The sequence below is a fragment of the Urocitellus parryii genome, chromosome 1 (genome assembly GCF_045843805.1).
Source record: "Urocitellus parryii isolate mUroPar1 chromosome 1, mUroPar1.hap1, whole genome shotgun sequence".
Classification (NCBI taxonomy): domain Eukaryota; kingdom Metazoa; phylum Chordata; class Mammalia; order Rodentia; family Sciuridae; genus Urocitellus; species Urocitellus parryii.
The window spans coordinates 88,308,214-88,327,397 of record NC_135531.1 but is presented as its reverse complement, the minus strand read 5'-3'; the positions used below and the strand labels follow the sequence as shown (position 1 = coordinate 88,327,397).

The window sequence follows — 19,184 nt, the reverse complement described above, 5'->3', positions numbered from 1 at the left end:
GAGGTCCATGGAACAGGGTAGAGGAGAGTGTGTTGTGGAGTTGCTAATCAAGACCTCAGGAGACCAAGCAGGAAACAGGTCTGATTTTATTGTGCAGTTACCATGTGTATATACTCAGGCAGTAGCTAAGCAGATTATGGGCAGCCAACAATGCAATTTCTGCTAACTGTCCTTGCAGTGACCAATTGAGGAGTGGGCCATGGAGCAAGCACAGGGATTGCAACACATGGCCTCATGCTCAGGGTTGTGCCTATGGGATAAGTGGCCTGCCACCTACCCACCTAGCAGGAAGGAAGTAGCCTGCCACTCAGACGCCCTTAACGTATGCCATGTATGCAGCACTCCATGCACTTGTCCCCACAGTAATGTAAGGTAGATAAGACAGTGGGAGAGGATTTGTGAAGCCACTACCATGGACTATCCAAAGAGATGTGTGCCAAGGGTAGTAAAAGAAACCAGGTCTAGAGCTTAGTTCTTTTATGTTTCACACATGTGTGTCAGACTAAGTGGAGACTAAGGAAATTAAATGTGAAATCTACTTAGGTGGTGAGACATCAGAGCAATGAGAAACTAAGTACCAGTCAGAAATTGTATTTGAAGTAAAAATTTATGGCTAAGACATTTTTCAAATGACAGTTTCTCTTAAAGTTTAAATGTAGTTAGCTGGTGGGTCTGCAGATTGGTGTAACCACTCTGGAAAGCAGCATGGAGATTCCTCAGAAAACTTAAAATGGAACCACCACTTGACCTGGTAATATCACTCCTTGATATATGTCCAAAGGAGTTAATATTAGCATACTACAGTGATGCAGCCACATTAATGTTTATAGCAGGTCAGTTCACAATAACTAAGCTATGGAATCAACTTAGGTGCCCTTCAATAGATAAATAGATAAAGAAAACGTGTGTGTGTGTGTGTGTGTGTGTGTGTGTGTGTGTGTACACACACACACACACACAATGGAATATTACTTGGCCATAAAAAGAATATCTTTATGACATTTTCTGGTAAATATATAGATCTGAAGACTGTCATGCTAAGTGAAATAAGGCAATCCCCCAAACCAAAGGTCAGTGTTCTTTCTGATATGTGGGTGATACCACACAAAAAAGGGGAGGAAGGGATGAATAGAAGTTCAGTGGATTAGATAAAGGTAAATGAAGAAGAGGGAGGGAAGATAGGAATAGGAATGACAGTGGAATGAGTTTGACAAAACTTTCCTATATGTACAAATATGAATATACCACAATGAATTTCCACAGCATGTACAACCCTAAGTTGGGATCCTAATTAAAATAAGATACACTTCATGTTTATATAAATGTGTCAAAATATACTCTACTGTCATGTGTATCTAAAAAGAACAAATAAAACATAAAAACATTTAAATGTAGTGATAAATAATATTGTAGTTAACATGCCATTCAGCTTTTTAATAAATTATTCTTGTCCTGTTAACAAGCTTATGGTAGGTAGATCCTTAATTCATAACACAAGGCAAGATTGGTTGGGCATTGTAGCAATATATTTTAATTTTCACCTGGACCGTCTATTTCCACAATCATTTCATTGCATCTCCTACATACTTCTAAGACAGAATTTGTTAGAAAGTTTTAAGTGAGTATTCAGATTTTATAACTATGACAACTTTAATGATATTACATAGTTCAGTTTCATATTTTGTCCAGAATCTATAACATCTGTGTCATTTAGTGTCAGATATTAGTATTACATAGGTTAAGGTAGAGGAGTAAATGGTTTTACCTCATGTTTCCTTTGAGACTTCCTTGACATGTTAGTCTGTAATCCTGGAATGTGAATACCTAACTTTTCAAAGTTTGCCTCAACCTCACCACAACTCTCAATCTGGCACATTTTTCACACATTTTATCAACTATATACATAATCCTATATAAATAATTTATTTTGCCTTTTTATTTCTTTATGAAGATGAAATCCTATTGCATTTCTCCATGACTTTCTTTTTTTGCTTAATAATAAATAAACTGAGTTACATTAAGATTTTAAAGAATTCATTTGAGGAGATAGTGATTTATGAGTTAGGTACTTCTAGACCACAGATGCTTTGGAGTTCCATCAAAAGATCAAGAGCGAAGGCTCTTGTAGGTGAAGGTGGAAGCAAGTAAAGGAAAAATATCTGACTAGTTAGAGTGGAGCATTTACCTTATTTTAATTATGGTAGTGGAAGTCCCTAGTTAAAGGTTGGTTGGTGGTTTCTGATTGGTTAAGCTTAAATTTTGGCTAACCATTTATACAAAATTGGGTTTTAGTTTGCTTATATAAGAACTCAGGGCACTAGAACTGCCTCATTCTAATAACCTTCTAATATTATTTTAACACACTCAAAATTATATTTTGATATCCATCCATCTTTTTGTATGTAATTGGGAGTTTACTGTTGTCTAGGTATTGATAGATTGAATTAACATATTACAATTTTGTAGTATATTTGGATTACTTCCAACTATATAACCATTATAAGTAGTGCCACTCATATGAATATAGTCATTGTTTTATAATGGTGCTGTGTTCTGAGAAATGCATTGTTAGTTGATTTCATTGTTTTTCAAATGTTAGAGGACACCTATAAATAAGCATTTTTTTTTTTTGCAGTAGTGAGGGATCAAACTCCAAGTTGCTGTACTGTAAGCTATTTTCCCAGCTCTTTTTATTATTTTATTTTTATTTTGAGACAAGGTTTTGCTAAGTTGCTCAGGCTAATCTCCAACATAGGATCCTTCTGTCTCAGCCTCCTGAATATCTGGGATTACAGGTGTGTGCCAATGCACCTGGCCTTCGAGGGTACTTATGCAAACCTAGATGGTATAGGTCAGTCATTCAGTATGGCCTATTGATGTAATCAAGAGCCTTGGTAAATGCAAAATGTATGAGGCTGCTGCAAGTATAACAGGGCATACTATTTTACAGTAAAATTTATTTTATGGAAGTAGAAGTATACTCTAAAGTAATGATAAAAAGTATAGTGTAGTAAATACATAAACCAACCATAGTCATTTATTATCAAGTATTGTGTACTGTAATTAATTTTATATGCTGTACTTCTATATGATTGGCAGCACAGTAGGTTTGTTTACCCAAGCATCACAACAAACATGAATACTGCAGTACACTGAAACAATATTATAATTATGACATAGGAATTGCTCATTTCCATTATAATCTTATGGGACAACCATCATACATACCATCTGTCATTGACTAAAATTTTATGAGGTACATGACTGTATTATTATCTATGTCTCCCAGGCACATTTGCAAGTTTCTTGAAGGGCATATATCTAGGAGTGAAATAGCTGAATTTTAGGGTTGTACAAGTTCCATTTTCCATAAGATTACTAAACTGTTTTCCAAAGTGATTGTACAAATATATACTCAAACAGCAATGGATGAAAATCCCTTTGTCCTGTATTCCCATAAACACTTGTGAGATTAGCTTTTTAATTGCTCAGACTAGTGAGGTTGAAGAAGTCCCACTGTAATTTTATTTGCATTTCCTGGATTAGTTAGCATGCTTTTCCATTTATGTGGGTCTTTTTTAAAAAATGTCTTAACAGTATAATTTTTATAATTTTCCTCATAAATAGCTAATAGTTATCACATTTATCATTCCTTTTGCTATTGTAAATGGCATTTTTTTGAAAAAAGATTTTTCTGTGGATGATATGTCAAATCCAATGGGCATTTTAATGTTGATTTTTATGTTCAACAACTTTCTATACTCATGTATTTATTTTTTTAAATATTTATTTTTTAGTTGTAGTTGGATGCAATGTCTTTATTTATTTATTTTTATGTGGTTCTGAGGATAGAACCCAGGGCCTTGCATATGCTAGATAAGCTCTCTATCACTGAGCCACAACCCCAGCCCCTCATGTAGTTATTTTTTTGTAGCTTTTTGGAGGGATTTTCTACATAGACAACCACAACATTTGTAAATGATGACAGTTTTTTTTTTCTTATCTATTGCTGTATAATTAAGTTTACTTTGAGGCTGTGGTATTACTTTCTTACAAGTTTAGAATCTCTGAATTTTTTTGTTAAGGAGAATATTTTATCATTACATAGTAATCCTTTTTTTTTTAACCTATGCTGTTTGCCTTGTTAAAGAACATTATTCTGATGTTTGTTAAAATGGTAAAGAAGACTTCATTTAAGATTATTGGAATGGGGAAAGGGATTGTACCCAACTCTGAATATATTAAGGACAAATGGGAATCTATAGCCAAGGAGAAGGGTGAAGAGGTCAGTGGAAGGAAAATCACTAAGAGGATACATCATGGGTATGGGTATTCTTGCTGAAGATATGTAGTGGAGAGGATGAAAAAATCAATCAGATAGCAAGAGTGATCAGATATCATGGGTGAAAGGAATCTTGCTATACTTATTTAACAGGACTCTTGCTAAGACTAGGAAGCCCAGGAAGGACAGGATGGACAATGGAAGGGTAAAGGTCACGACCTAACTCAAAGGATCCTAAGTAAAGATTGGTTATGCAGAGTGTATATGTCAGCATTCAAGGCATTTTTGTGTGTGTGTGTGTGTGTGTTTGTGTGTGTCTATTAATAAACCATATCATTTTTTTTGATATATTAATTTTAGCTGAGTAGTTTAATTAGTTTGAATTTATGTGACTTCTAACTTCTAACATACTAGACTTCTAAAATATTAGATTTATATTATTTGTGTTATTCATATTTAATTTATTTCACACTTCTAGTTTGTTTTGTATTCCCTGACATTGATTTGTTTTCTCTGTTTAGAAGCCATACATTCTATATGTTCTTTCAATAGTTACCCTCCCTATTTCAATTTGTTGGAGGGTTTGCTGACAAAAGCAGGAAATGTGTGGTAGCAAGACCAGGTGGAACCACACAATTTGGGTCAGAAGGAGAGGGTGTATGTATTGATTAATAAAAAAGTGACTCTATCCTAGCTGGAATGGACTTGGTTTATTGTAAGCTAATACCCAAAAGAGTCAAGTACATGTCTGTTGCCAGGGTCCACTGGTAAAACTGCACTTACCACTCTCATGGTTTCCTCTGTCAACTAGTATGCTGGGAAACTATGCAGGAAAAATGGATGAGTTATACTGGGGTCATCATGGTGTAAGATGACTACAGACATTGCAAGCTGAATCCACACACCAGTTTCACAAAATGCCCTATATCACGCTTTATTTTGAAAAGCAAAACAAATCTCTTATTTTCTAAGATATAGATTAATAATTTTATATAGAATTAAGGTAACTTAAAAGCTTTACCTCTTTTTCCTTTTATGTAGCTGTCATCTCTTATCTCAGTTTAAATCTTTTAAAAGTACTCCTCCAATTGGAGGTGAACTCAATGTATTTTTCCCATCTTCTTTCTTCTCAATTTTAATGGGAAATTTCAATGAGTATCAGATAGGAAAGTAACTTTATGTCAAATAATCTCTTAGTATTAATAATATTAATACTATTACAATTAATCTGTAATACTAATCTGTTTGATCAAACACATTCACTATCATTACACTAAAAAGCTTTACCACTTTATTTAAAATTGCAAACATTTGTATTTTATTAAACTTGACTTGCTGAATAATTTGAAATTTAAAAAATAATTCAATTTCAGGAATGCATATAATGAATGAAACAGGAACATCCTTTAGAGGAAAATAAAAACAGTTGGTATGGATTTCATTTTAAGAAAAATTCTTTTAAAAGAAAGAATAAAACTATAAATCTTATATAGAAGTATGTATACACTATGAAAAGTCAGAAATAAGTTCCCAAAATATATAGTTTATAGTGCCAAAAGTAATATTTGTAAAAAAAGAACTCTATATATGAAAAATATAATTCAGTAAATTGTAAATGTTTGTACTTTGTTTATGAAAGGTTAGAGTGAGTTTTTTTTTTTCCCATCTTCTTGTGAAGGAAAGTCACCAAAAGTATATTTATGCCAATTTTTTCTAAACACAGTCCTTTCAGTTTACTGTGATGCTAGGAGAGGTGCAGTGCAGTAGGAGAAAGAGGAGTGTGTGTTTGTTTCAGCAGTTACTGTTTCCACTTCCACTTCATGTTGGGTGTCAGAAATCTTTTGAGCTCTTCACTGCCTGCCCTGGTCTGAATATTGGTTTCCCCCCAAATTTATAGGTTGAATCTTATTCCTCAATGTTATAGTAATAAGAGGTGGGAACTTTGAGAACATCACTAAGTCATGGGATTATTACCCTTATAAAAGAGGTAGAAGGGAGTACCCTGTCCCTTTTGCTTTGTGAGGAAATAGCAACAAGACACTCTCTGAAGAGCAGATGGTGAGCCTCTACCAGATACCAAATCTTAATTTTAGGCTTTCCAGCCTCAGAACCAGGAGAAACAAATTTATACAGTAACCAGTTGAAGGTGTTGTGGATCAATAGAAACAGACTAAGGCATTTCTTTTCTGGCCTGTGCTTGAGTCTGACTGGGGTATCTAGCCTACACTTCCAGTGTACCACTGCAGTACCTTGCTTTGCTGAATTTCTCTCCCCTCCTCTTATGGGGCAGCTTAGGGGAAAGTCTTAGGCATGGGAGGAATGACTGATTCTCCAGAAGTCTTCTGGATCTTTTGTGTGGTTACTTAAGCCATGTAACTTTAGTTTTTAATGCTTTTGATCCTTTAAAGTTTGGCTGTTACAACCCAAAAGCCTGGGTTTGTGAGACTCAAAGAAAGATTTAATTCTCATTTTTCAAAGATTGCTTCTCTGAGACAATAAGATGGATTGCCCTTACCAACTCATTTGTTTATATGTTGATTGTTGTATGTTTTTAACTTGCAATAACAGAAGTTGAAATCAATCTGACCGGTAGTGCTGGGTATTGAACCAAGGGCCTTGTGCATGCTACACAAGTGCTCTACCACTAATCTATGGCCCAAACATTATACATATTTTTCAAATCACAAATTATATTCCTCAGTCCATCATTGGTAGGTATCATTGACTAGAAAATATCAAAATATATGGAAAATTGGGTCTTCTTTTAGTACTTTCTTAAAAACTTTTGTGAAATTTTAATAATGAAGCGCTGTTCTGTAAATTAGATGCCTTTATTCCTTGGTGCTGGTGGATTTGGATTGAAAGTACATAATTCTAAAACAATGTGTTTAAAAATGTTATTATGCTTCTGTATCACATTTGCATTTTTACATATAGAAAAGTTATAAAAATTATCAGTCTCAAAGTCTAACTAAATTACTTGAATATTAATCATGTTTATTTGCAATGTATATGGAGATTCAGAATATGAGCTACATTTTACTGGTTTCTCCAGGTAAAATGGGCCAACTAAAAGATTTTGTCAGTTTCGTTCCAGTTATGATTTAATTTAGTTGGAGAATTTCAGTAGATTATATGTGTTAAAGAAGTTTCTGATAAGAAAAAGTATGCAAAATCTATTAGACATACTGTATGAGCACTGTTTATTATTTCGTAAACAGTTTAAAATATATTGACAGTACAGAATTACTAGGTACAGTTTTTTTGCCTCCAGCAGTTGACTATCAAATGATTAGAAATGTTGGAATGCTTGGGTGTCTCCTTGAAAGACAAATCTGCAGAAGTCTGTATCTACCCTTGGCAAGTTGCCAAATGCATGCATTAAGGCATTTTAATATAATTTTATTCTTATATCAGATTTTAAAATATTTTTTGCTGTGGGAAATTGCTTCCTCCAGTTCACAAAACAATTAAATAAGGGATTTTTTTATGTTAGAAATAATTCCAGTCTGTTTATATTGGCCCATGAGAGCACATAAATTCAAGCCCAATTGATTTACCATTTATCATATAATTTTGAGTCCAGATAGAATTAGCTTCTTAAACACCTTTTAAGAATCACCTTCCCTAATAGCTCAGGGATTAACTCTTTGAGAGCACGAGAGTACAATCTGGAAGGAAACTGCTTACTCCTTTGTCTGAGAAGTGGTTCAAATAGAAAATCTCTTATTTAACTTATGATTCTTTTTAATTTGGTGTGTTAGAAATAGCAAAGAAATATAGAACCAAAGAGAGATTTCCTAGGGGTACCACGCTTCCTTGGTTCTGCTGTCATTTTAGAAAAATGAGTTGCTGGACTGATTTTTTAAAAGCTGAAGATAACATCTCTATAATTTTTCAATCATAAGTTATTTCTGTTAGCTTAGTGTTTTGTTGTTTTTATCAAGATCTCTACCAGCTTACTGGGATATAATTTAAGGAACTAAAGAATGTATGTTGTATTTTTCCTGCCCACATTTCACACAAAGCCACATTGCAAAAGTACCCATAGACAGGATCTGAGTATCAGTCTAAGAAAGCAGTCTTGGGTCTTGTTAAAATTTTTATTTTTTCCCCTCTCCCATGAAAAAATGCAAGTTCACAGGAAAAAAGAGTAGTAGAAATAGCCTCACTTCCACTAGGGGACTCAGGGAGTCTATTGGAATTGACTTTGTTAGAGTTATCTAGGCATCAAAATATATGTAAACATTCATATATATGTAAAAGTGGATGGGAGAGTTTTAGGAGCAGATATTGGTAAAACAAAAGGAAAAGAGAGCAGGGAACAAATGGAAGAGTGTAATTGTTCCATTGTGACTGTTGTAGAAAGTTTGGGCATGAATAGATGCCTGGAGCTGACTTCAGATTCTTTACACAATACTGCAGCTAATGTATAAAAACTTCAGTTATATGTTCTATTTAGATCTATAGTGAGTGCTATTCTTCTGGTAAAATGATTTATGGTCTATGTTCATTTATTGAAGATATAGTTAGTATCTCAATAATACTGCATTGTGGCATCAATAATGTTGTATTTTCTTCTTTAAGTACTGGAATTTATTATATAGGGGCTTTTTACACTTAAAAAATGCTGTTCACCTTCTCATCAACATTTTTTTTTCCTATGATTTTCTTGTGTTTCTAATTTTTAATGCAATGATTAATATTACTTACTAGTGTTACTCATGTGTGCTTCAGGGGAAAAATTAGTTAACAAATTGGTATTTATTTATAAATAGATAGCATTTGGGAGGACAGAGGTGTGCTTGTGAATGCAAGAGCACTGCTGTTTGGGGTTGATTTAAGAAAATAAAGAATAAGGAGCTTTTGCAAATTTAAGCCCAACTATTTACCATTTACCATAGCATTTTGGGTCTGTACAGATTTAGCTCATTAAACACCTTTTAAGAATCTCCTTTTGCTCCAACTAGAGTGGGAAAAAATTCGCTAAACAGTCTTTGAAAAATTACTGTTTGCAAAAAAAAAAAAAGATCATAGGAGAAGCACAAAATAATTATAATTAGAGTGTAGTCTCTTATAGTTTCTAAAATGCCAATGCAAAAATGATAAGAATAGAGGGAGAGAATATTTTAAGTATAGACAAACTAATGCCAATTGGAGTAAGAATGTGTTTGTATTTTTGTGTTTGTACATGCTTCTTACTCATCCTGCTAGCACATGAAACACATACTTTTAAATTTAGCAGATTCTACTTTGAAGGAGCTGATGCAGGAAAATCAGAATTTTAAACAAATAATTTAAGACACATGAGGTGATGGAACAGAGAAAAGCATGTTGGAAGTACACCAAAGGGCAGGTAAATTAACACAACAGTGAGTCAGAAATGCTTCATAGAAGTGTGATGTCTAAACTGTACCTTGAAGGGTGATGAGTATGTTCCATGCAAATCCTGAGAGAATGCAATGCCCAGGTGTGCAGGCTCCCAGGCATAAAGCAATATAGTGTCTGATATTGCTGGATACTGGTTTGAGGCTGAGTGGTAGAAAGTGAGTGTAGAGAAACAAACAAGATCAGACGGGTATTACGGTGATTTGGATACCATAATTGAGGTGTTTGGAAATTCCTTCAAGGAATTCTTATTGCCTTCAATGAGATTAATTAGGGAGTAACCTTATGGGATCTATTTTGGGAAATAGAGCTTATGTAGATATGTGGAAGAGTGATTACAAAGAGAAAAGACTTATGCCTTTTGTTTTTTCTTGAAAAAATATTATTTTCTATACTAGCTTGGACATGGTTTGAGTCTCTGTGGTTATAAAGCAAAGAAAACCTGGCCTTTGCCACACTTAGAGAATAGCAGGTAGATAGACATTTCAGCAAATCAGAATATAGTGTGAAGATTCTATAGTCAATAACTCATTTTTACAAAAGGAAATGGAATGTGCAAAATTCTCAGATCTGTGTGTGTGTGTGTTGGAGGTAGAGAGTCAAGGAAAGGGTGCAACAATGGTTGCACTAACTATGGAAGAACACTGGATCTGAACTTGAAAGCTAAATGAAATTTTTCCGAGTAGATCATCTTTTCTGCTGGGTAGATAGGGCATTCTGGGTGGACAAGAACTAGGCCATAGGAGGGAACACCAAGGGTGGCAGAATAGAGGTAGTTAATTGTTACCAGAGCATAAAGGATAATAGATGAATCAGAAGTACACAGTGGCTACACTGATGGAAACTTTGAGTTGGGAAGTGATATCATTACACTTCCATGTTAGGACAAGTTAGGTCAAGGTTTAGGAAAATGTATGTAGACAAAGAATCTATGTAGACAAGCAAAAGATGACAATGCCTAAATTTAAGGCACCATTAGAGGGAGAGTGTTAGGGGAAATAAGTTTTTAAAAATGACCTAGGCTTCTAAAGCTCAGGAAATAATGCCAGGAGGTCACATATGAAATGATATTAAATTAAAAATCTTCTGCACAGCAAAGGAAACAAAAATGTGAAATGAGAACCTATAGAATGGGAGAAAATCTTTGCTAGCTACTTTTCTGACAGAGGATTAATATCCAGAATATATAAAGAGTTCAAACAAAACACTAAAACAATAAATAAACTTGGTTAATAAATGGGCAAATGAATGAAGCCGATACTTCTCAAAAGAAGAAAAACAAATGTCCAAATAATTCATGAAAAAATATTCAACATCATCAGCATTGGGGAAATGCAAATCAAAATTATACTGAGATTTCATTCTCACTCCAGGCAGAATACAAACAATAATAAATGCTGGAGAGGATATGGAGGAAAAGGAACAATTTCATACTATTAGTGCAATTGTAAGTTAGTACAACCACTATGGAAATCAGTATGGAGGTTCTTCAAAAGACTAGGCATGGACTAGGGTTGTGGCCCAGCGGTAGAGCACTTGCCTAGCATATTTGAGGCCCTGGGTTTGATCCTTGGCACCACATAAAAATTAATAAAATAAAGGTATTGTGTGCAACTACAACTAAAAGTTAATATTAAAAAAAGAAAGACTAGGCATGCAGCCTCCATATTACCACTCCTCAGTATTTATCCTAAAGAATTAAAGTCATCATTACTACAGTGATATATGCACACCCATGTTTATAAAGCAGCATAATTTACATTAGCCAAATTATAGAACAAGCTTAAATGTCCATCAATACATAATGGAGTTTTATTTAGCCAAAAGAAAAATGAAATTATGTCACTTGCACAAAAGTAGATGGGACTTTAGACCACTATGAAATAAGCCAAACTCAGAAAGTCAAGGGTTTTCTCATGTGGAAGCTAGAGAGGAAAAATGAAGGAAAGGTGTTGCAGGGGATTTCATGAAAAGTGAATGGAGATCAAGAAAGTAGAGGAAAAGGATCAGGGGGAAGGAGGAGGGAAGCGAAACAGGTAATACTGGAGAATTGTATTGGTCAAATTATATTGTTATATTATGCACGGATGAATTTGTAACAGCAAATCCCACCATTATGTACCACTATAATGCAACAATAAAAATATGAGAAAATCAGCTGGCCAACTCTTCTTGATTTAACTTAATAAAAATGAAATGGTTCCAAAGAACAAACTTAGTTAATGAAATTAATGATTTGATTTGGGAAGGGAGAAAATTGATTGCTCAAATTTCCTATGTATGTAATTGGATGGTATCAAACACTGAATAAGGAAAGCCATCTTGATTTGTGGGGTTTTATCCTTGATTTTATATCTAGTTAGCTACTGATTGTGGCAGATAAAACCTTAGAGATGTCAACAGATGCGACTGTTACAAAGCTTGGGTGTAAATGCACACTAAGGGTTATTTGTCTTAAGATGTAACCCCAATGAACATTGTTGGTAAAGAGTAGATAGAAGAAGCAGAAACCTCAGAGGAAAAAAAAATGAAAAAAAAAAGGAATCATCAAAATAAGCAAATTTGTTATTACTTGGAATTAAAGGAAGAAAAAATTTCAAAAAGATGGTGTGAGGTGCCTCAGAGATAGTTTATAAAGGGGATTGAGGAAAGCACTTTGGATTTAGCATCTTCTTTTAGGAGGATCCTCCTGACTATTGCAAAGCTGTGTGTGGGGAGTTCCATATTGTAGTGTATGGACTTTTAATTTTTTTAAATGAGAGTTGAGACAAAAGGGAATGAGAAATATAAGTGAGAGGAAAGGGAAATGTGTGGGGCTAGTCTAAGAGGAATTCAGGAACGTGTTTAGGAATAAGGAAATGTCAGGTAGAATTAACCTTGAAGAGGAGGAGAAAATAGGTATTCTCTAGCTCTGAGAAAGAGGATGGATGCTGATTAAGCATTTGAAGTTTGTGAGTACAGGGAGTTGAGAGCATGCAGGCTTGATGGCCCCTAATTGTTCTTTGAAGCTAATTGAGTTCTGAGATAAAAGCCTGAGGCAGAGAAGGACTTGGTTAGGGCTCTTGGGACAGGAGCTAAAATTTGGAAGAGTTGTTATGGGAAGTGGCAAAGGGAGCTGATGAGCAGAATGTAGAATTGCTCAGTGATTTTGAGAGCTAAGACACCTTAAATTTGTAGTGGCACTAGTCCACGTGATTGTTGTATTTCCTCCAGCAGAACTTGGCAGCCTAGTTATTAAAACTCAAAAAATGTTGATTGAAACTGAAACTAGAGGTGCTGTGAACTCAGGATGGTAGAAGACAACTATCAAATTCCATAAATTCAAATTTGTAGATGACAGAGTAGACTGAATAATTCTATGATCTCTAAACAGGGAAAATGGTATATATCAGGTACTAAATGGATATAATTTGCTTCCTATTCAGGAACATCCTCGGTTAAACACTGTACACAATCACCACATGTGTACCTCCCTCTTTCCCTACCACATCAACATGCATGCATCCATGTACTGGGTATGATGTGAATTTAAGTCTTCCTGTGCCTGTTTTATGCCTGAAAATGTTATTATTTCAGTTAGATCATTTCATCTGAGTATGAAAGATTTCTCAATTGGTCATAAGAATACAAGATTGCTTCTTGACTAATGATGTCTTTTGAAGGGAGATGAATGTTCATTCCCCATGAGTTAGTAAATTGGAGACAACTTTTTAATCTTTAGAGTCAAATTCTTATATGGCCCTCTCCATAAAACTTCCCCAGGCTTCCCCCTGACTACTACCACCATTTTAGATATAAAGCTTGGTCTGTTCTTTTGAACTGTATACCCTCTTTTCCATACCCTGTCCATATAGCAATTATCATAGAATTTTATGGTTCTTTCTTTATGCTTTTGGGTTCCATAAGGATAGGAACTGAGTCTTATTCACCTTTGTATTTTCAGTGTCTGCCTTTTGCCTGGTGAAAATTGCAACTGAATTAGTAGCAAATATTAACTGCATGAATGACTTGTTAACTTCTTCAACATAATGGCCATGAGTAAGAGAGAAATCAAATTTTGTGATTATAATTTCTCAAAAGGAGGTGTTTTCTTATCTGTTTGGTGTCAGGTGCACTTATTCTATACAGTGAAACAAGAGAGAAGCATGAAATCTATGTGTAATCCAAAAGCCCACCAAAAATCTACCTGATAAGCCCCCGAAAAATTGTTGCAAAGTATCCTTTTTATTCTCTATGTTTAAGTTCTAAGGATAATGCAAATTTAGAATAAAGTCACTGAAAATTAGCCAGACTTTCAAGGAGAATAGAAAAGGAGAAGTAAAGGTTTTTTTATAAATGGCAGTTTCTTGATTGCAATTTGAAACATATTCTCTTTGTTCGACCTTTTTTTTTTTTTTTTTTTTTTTTACCTATATTTGTATGATGCCTTCCCTCACTTATTTAGGGTCTGTTTTTAAAATAACTTTAGACAAATTACTGAATAATACGTTATCCTGCCAATAGTCTTGTCCTTTTGGCTTAGGATCTTTAAATTTACTTTGAATTTTTTAATGTCTTTGTCCTGAGAACTTTTATAGAAAGTTATATAAAATAGGTGCAAAAAATTTATGAAAATAAGACAAAGTAACTTAAGATTTGAGTAATAAATAGTTTTAATAGCTTTGGGGTTTTTATGTTGAAAGTGGTGTGCCCAAGTTATCAATAGTGTATTTCTTAGAGGCTCATCCTATTTGCACTGGGCCTAAAGTTCAATATGATATTTCTTTTTCCCAACATTTCAACTTTCGTTTTGTTTGAGAGACATTATACGTAATAAATGTGGAGATAATTATGTTAAACCATTTATTGTAAGAAAGAAAGATACGACTATTATACCATACATTTTGTTTATCAGACTGATTTTATTTCTTTCACTTAAACTTTGCAAGTACACTGCATTTTGGGGCAGATAATTGTCAGGCAATGATAAGTTCTGGAATAATTAAATAATCTCATCAGTGTGCAGTTATCATCTTGGCAGCTTTTTCAAAAGTATCATGCCACTTTACTCTCATCATGATTACTGGCAGGTGATCATGCCAATTTTTAAGAACACAAAGGATGTGAGTGATGTTACTGATTTTGTGAATGTGGGTGGTGGAGAGATAAGGAGCTTCCTGTCACCAGCTGGAGGCAAAGAGCAGGGAGGAGTCTCTTCCAAGTAATGCAAAAGAAAGAGCAGTGGTTGATCCTCATATGCCCCATCCTCCAAATAATCTTAGGTTAGCAACACCTGCAATGTATCATGCGCAGATAACCAATTTCCATAGTTAGAATGAAATAAAGTATGCTTATGAGAAGTTATACTGAATGTAATTATCCTTCTTTAAAAATGGCAAAGACATTTCAAGATTTTTCCAGGATTCATGATCAACATTATGATTATCATCTTAGAGAAAATGTATTTAGTTACTAGAAATTCAAGTTAAAGCCTCTTTTACAATACTATAGGTTAACATAGGATTGGTATTTTATTTTGATTACCCAATTGTTTAAAAGATGGTGTGGTATTATCTGATTATCAATTAGTTTCTTGAAATTTAAAGTAAATGTTACCTTTTCTTTATGTACATATTTTTTTAAACCAGTATTTTTTGTATAACTTTATTTTATTTATTTATTTTATGTGGTGCTGAGGATTGAACCTAGTGCTTCACAAATAAATGCTAGGAGAGCACTTTGCTCCTGAGCCACAACCCCAGCTTCTATGTACATAATTTTAAGGTAATTAATAAAATAAAATCCGGTGTGAATTAACATTAACAATAACCTAGATTCATTAAAATGTTTTGCTTTACTAAGAAAATGTGGAGCTGGGGTTGTGGTTCAGTGGTAGAGCACTTTCCAAGCATTTGTGAGGCACTGGGTTCGCTCCTTAGCATCACATAAAGATAAAATAAAGGTATCATGTTCATCTACAACTAAAAATCATTTTTTAAAAATGCGGAATGATCCAAGTAATTTTTCAGACTAAGAAACATGAATTTCTCTTTGAGTTTAGACCACATTCCTAATACTAACCATTCACAGGAATTTATGGAATTACCAAACCCTCCAAGTTTTTGCAGTTGGGCTTTACTCACAGTACAATGTTACTATTATTACAGATTTTTCTTTGAGGGATTAGTTTTATGTATTAGTACCTAATTTGGGGGTGAGAGGAAGCTACCACTTACCAGCACTTTTTGTGTTTGTATGAAATACAACTGTTGTTACTATTGATGATTGAAATACCCCTTTTACTTGCCATGACCCACAAAGGACTATGTTGGAGACAGTGATACTTAGATGTGTGTAAGAGGAAGTGGTAACTGTTTTAGACTTTACTTCTTTGCTTTCATTCTGATACTTTCTAGAATATTCATCTACAAAAATTACATTTTATGGAAGATATTGAAAGTGGAAATAACCATCTTACTTTCTGGTCCTGAACCCCATAAATCCAAACTAAGAAAAAAAGGAAAACCAAATGCCAGTATCTTTAGAACAAAGTCCAGATCCCCCTACCTTTCTCTGGTTTTCTCAAATTTGTGTAACCTAAGTTCCTTGCAGCTATTCAGAGATATTTTTAGGACTATAAGGAATTATCAAGGAAGGTAGATATTAGAAAAATCTAGATTTATTTACTTCACTATTGATAAGTACTTAAGGCGTAGGGGAATAATAAATCTCTAACAAACATGATTGTATCCCAAGAATGTTAGTCAAGGCATTTTCTCTCAAGGATCTAGATCCTTGCAGAACTCTTAAGCCTCTAAATGTAAGGGGTTAAATTACCAGGAACAAAACAGCATATTGTGTAAATATTTCCATTGTGGCATGGTTCCCAGGGTCACTCAGACTCATTGAAATCATATCATTTAAATATGAAAGAACTGTTCCAAGAAGTGTTTTGTGGGGGATTAGACCATCTTTCTCCCTCAGTATCTATGCTAAAGAAACACAGCATGTCAAAGCTGTGAGCCAGTTATATCAACATAACAGTAAAATGATTTCCATAGATCCTCCTCCCATCTATTGACACCCCCATGTCCCTTCTATAATGAGATTTTGAAGATGTCACTAAATATATAAATATATTATTAATCTTTTGAGTTGTAAATTTCTGATTATAAAGAATATTTTCATATTTAAACAACATATGAAGACAAAACTATATTTAGATGGTGTTGTGATCCTTAAAATACAAATTTATTAAACACTACTAAATTCATAGCAGTCTTTTTTTTTCTTTTCTTTCTTTCTTTTTTTAATCAATAAGGAATAGAGAAAAGGAAATGCAAAAAGGCTTAATGTATAACACAAGTGGAAGGAAAGGCATCATGACCTGAGAATTTCTACAGAAGAAACTGCCAAACCAAGGGTGACTCAGGAGCCAGGAGGCTATTGGAATTAGGATTAGAAATCAATTGGTACATCAATACAGTACACATCTTATACATATGTATGATTTTCAAATGTGCCCTTTTATGGAGGACTTCTAGTATTTACTCTTGTCACACTGTTGATCCCCTGTGGTACCTCTGCTGATAAAATTGTGCTGTTCTTTTCTTCACTACACTGTGCCAAGTGTTTCCTTGGGATGAGAGCTCTGTAGTTATTTGAGAGAGAGTGGTTGCAGTTTAGTTTTGTGACTTGAGGGGGGGTTGGGAACTAGTTGCATTTGTTTATGTGTTATTTTTTTGAAATTAAATCTATCTGGTTTGCCTTTGTTGTTGTTGTTGTTTTTAAATTAATGGGTATAGATATAAGTATGTCCCCAGTTTAAGAAAACCTATGCATTAAATTATTACAAACAAAAGTTAAGAGAGAATTATTTTAATTATGAGATGATTTCTTTAAACAAAGATACATATTTTGCCCTCTATTATATTTTCTGTAACACTACACATATATTCATATATTTGTCTAATTTTGAGATTTTTTTCTTTCACATAATTTCCCTATAATAGAACATTGTGGTCATATAACAAACACTGGAGTTGTTTTCTTTGGCATTCTCTTGAGTATTAGTATTTATTATTTTGTGACATTTTAGGGGTACAATGAAGGTACATCTTTGGGCTTTTCTAAATAATTTTCATTTTTCTTTAAAACAGCTAATAAGGACTGTCAATGTTCAGCCACATATTACTTGCTCTACTTTAGTTTGTAGTATTAAAGGGACCTGAGGGTGTAGTCCATTCATAGAGCTCTTGCCTAGCATGTGTGAGGCCATGTGTTCAATCTCAGCACTGGGGGAAAAAAAGTAGTTATAAGAAAATTAAAAGTGGTTTTAAAAACATATTGCTCAAAGTATTGCCAGGTACAGTGTTGCACACCTTTAATCCCACCTACTCCAAAGTCTGAAACAGTAAGGTGACAATTTTAAGGTCTACCTGGGCAACTTAGTGAGACCCTGTCTCAAAATTAAAAAAAAACAAAAATGGCTTAGAAATGTAGCTCAGAGATAGAAGGCTCTCAAGTTCAACCCCAGTATTGTAAAGCAAAAAGCATATACTGTTCAAATTGTATGGAGGCATTAAAAGCAGCTGGTATTTACTGAATATCTACTATGTTTTGGAATTCTGCTAAACATTTTATATATGTCAACTCATTTTTATGCATGAGGAAAAGGGAACATAAAAATTTAAATATATTTAAGATTTCACAGTAATAGTAGACACTGAATTCAAGCTGAGATCTTTGACACTAAAGTCTGGGTGTTTTTCCTTTTTTCTTCTTTTTCTTTCCCTTTCTTTTGTCTCTATATAAACCTCTCTTTTTCCTTCTTCATATCCCTCCATTTCTTTCTTCCTTCCTTTTTACTATCAGATTTCTTCATGCTATAGAAATTCTTGTAACTGTGGTCAATACTGTGAATTTATTATTACTCTTGGGGAATTTAAAATTCAGTCTCTAGGATGAGCTGTTCATTTGTTCTCTGACTGACTTCCTAACTGACTTTTTTATTTTAGAGAAAATAAGAACTTTAAACTTTTGTCATAATTCTGTACAGTTTACTATTGCTATTAGTAATTAAGGCTAAAGTGGATGATATAATTTAAATGCATAAACTATTAGGAAATGTTTAAATATAATGTACTAAAATCTCATTGGTGGCTATTCCCCCAGGCATAGTGCTAGTTGAAGTAGGGCAAACTTGATGTAAAACATTTTAGAGAAACAAAATGAGGATGCTTTAAAGAGGAGGTAGTTGGGGCTGGGGTTGTGGCTCAGTTGGTAAAGTGCTCGCCTAGCACATGCGAGGCCCTGAGTTTGATCCTCAACACCACATATGAATAAATAAGGGTATTGTGTCCAACTACAACTAAAAAATAAATATTAACAAGGAGGTAGTTAATTAGAGAAGTTTAAGATTTATTTCATAAATATAATAATTTTTGTTTTTCTTTACCCTCTTTAATAGCACCCTATTATTATTTATTTATTTACTTTATTTAATTTGTTCTAATTAGTTATACACAACAGTAGA

General features: G+C 33.9%; 1 protein-coding gene across 1 annotated transcript in view; it reads left to right on the top strand.

The window, feature by feature from the left end:
* Fbxl17 (F-box and leucine rich repeat protein 17) overlaps positions 1–19,184 on the top strand; it is a 516,653-nt gene that overhangs the window by 228,851 nt on the left and 268,618 nt on the right. The gene's annotated exons all lie outside the window — the stretch shown is intronic.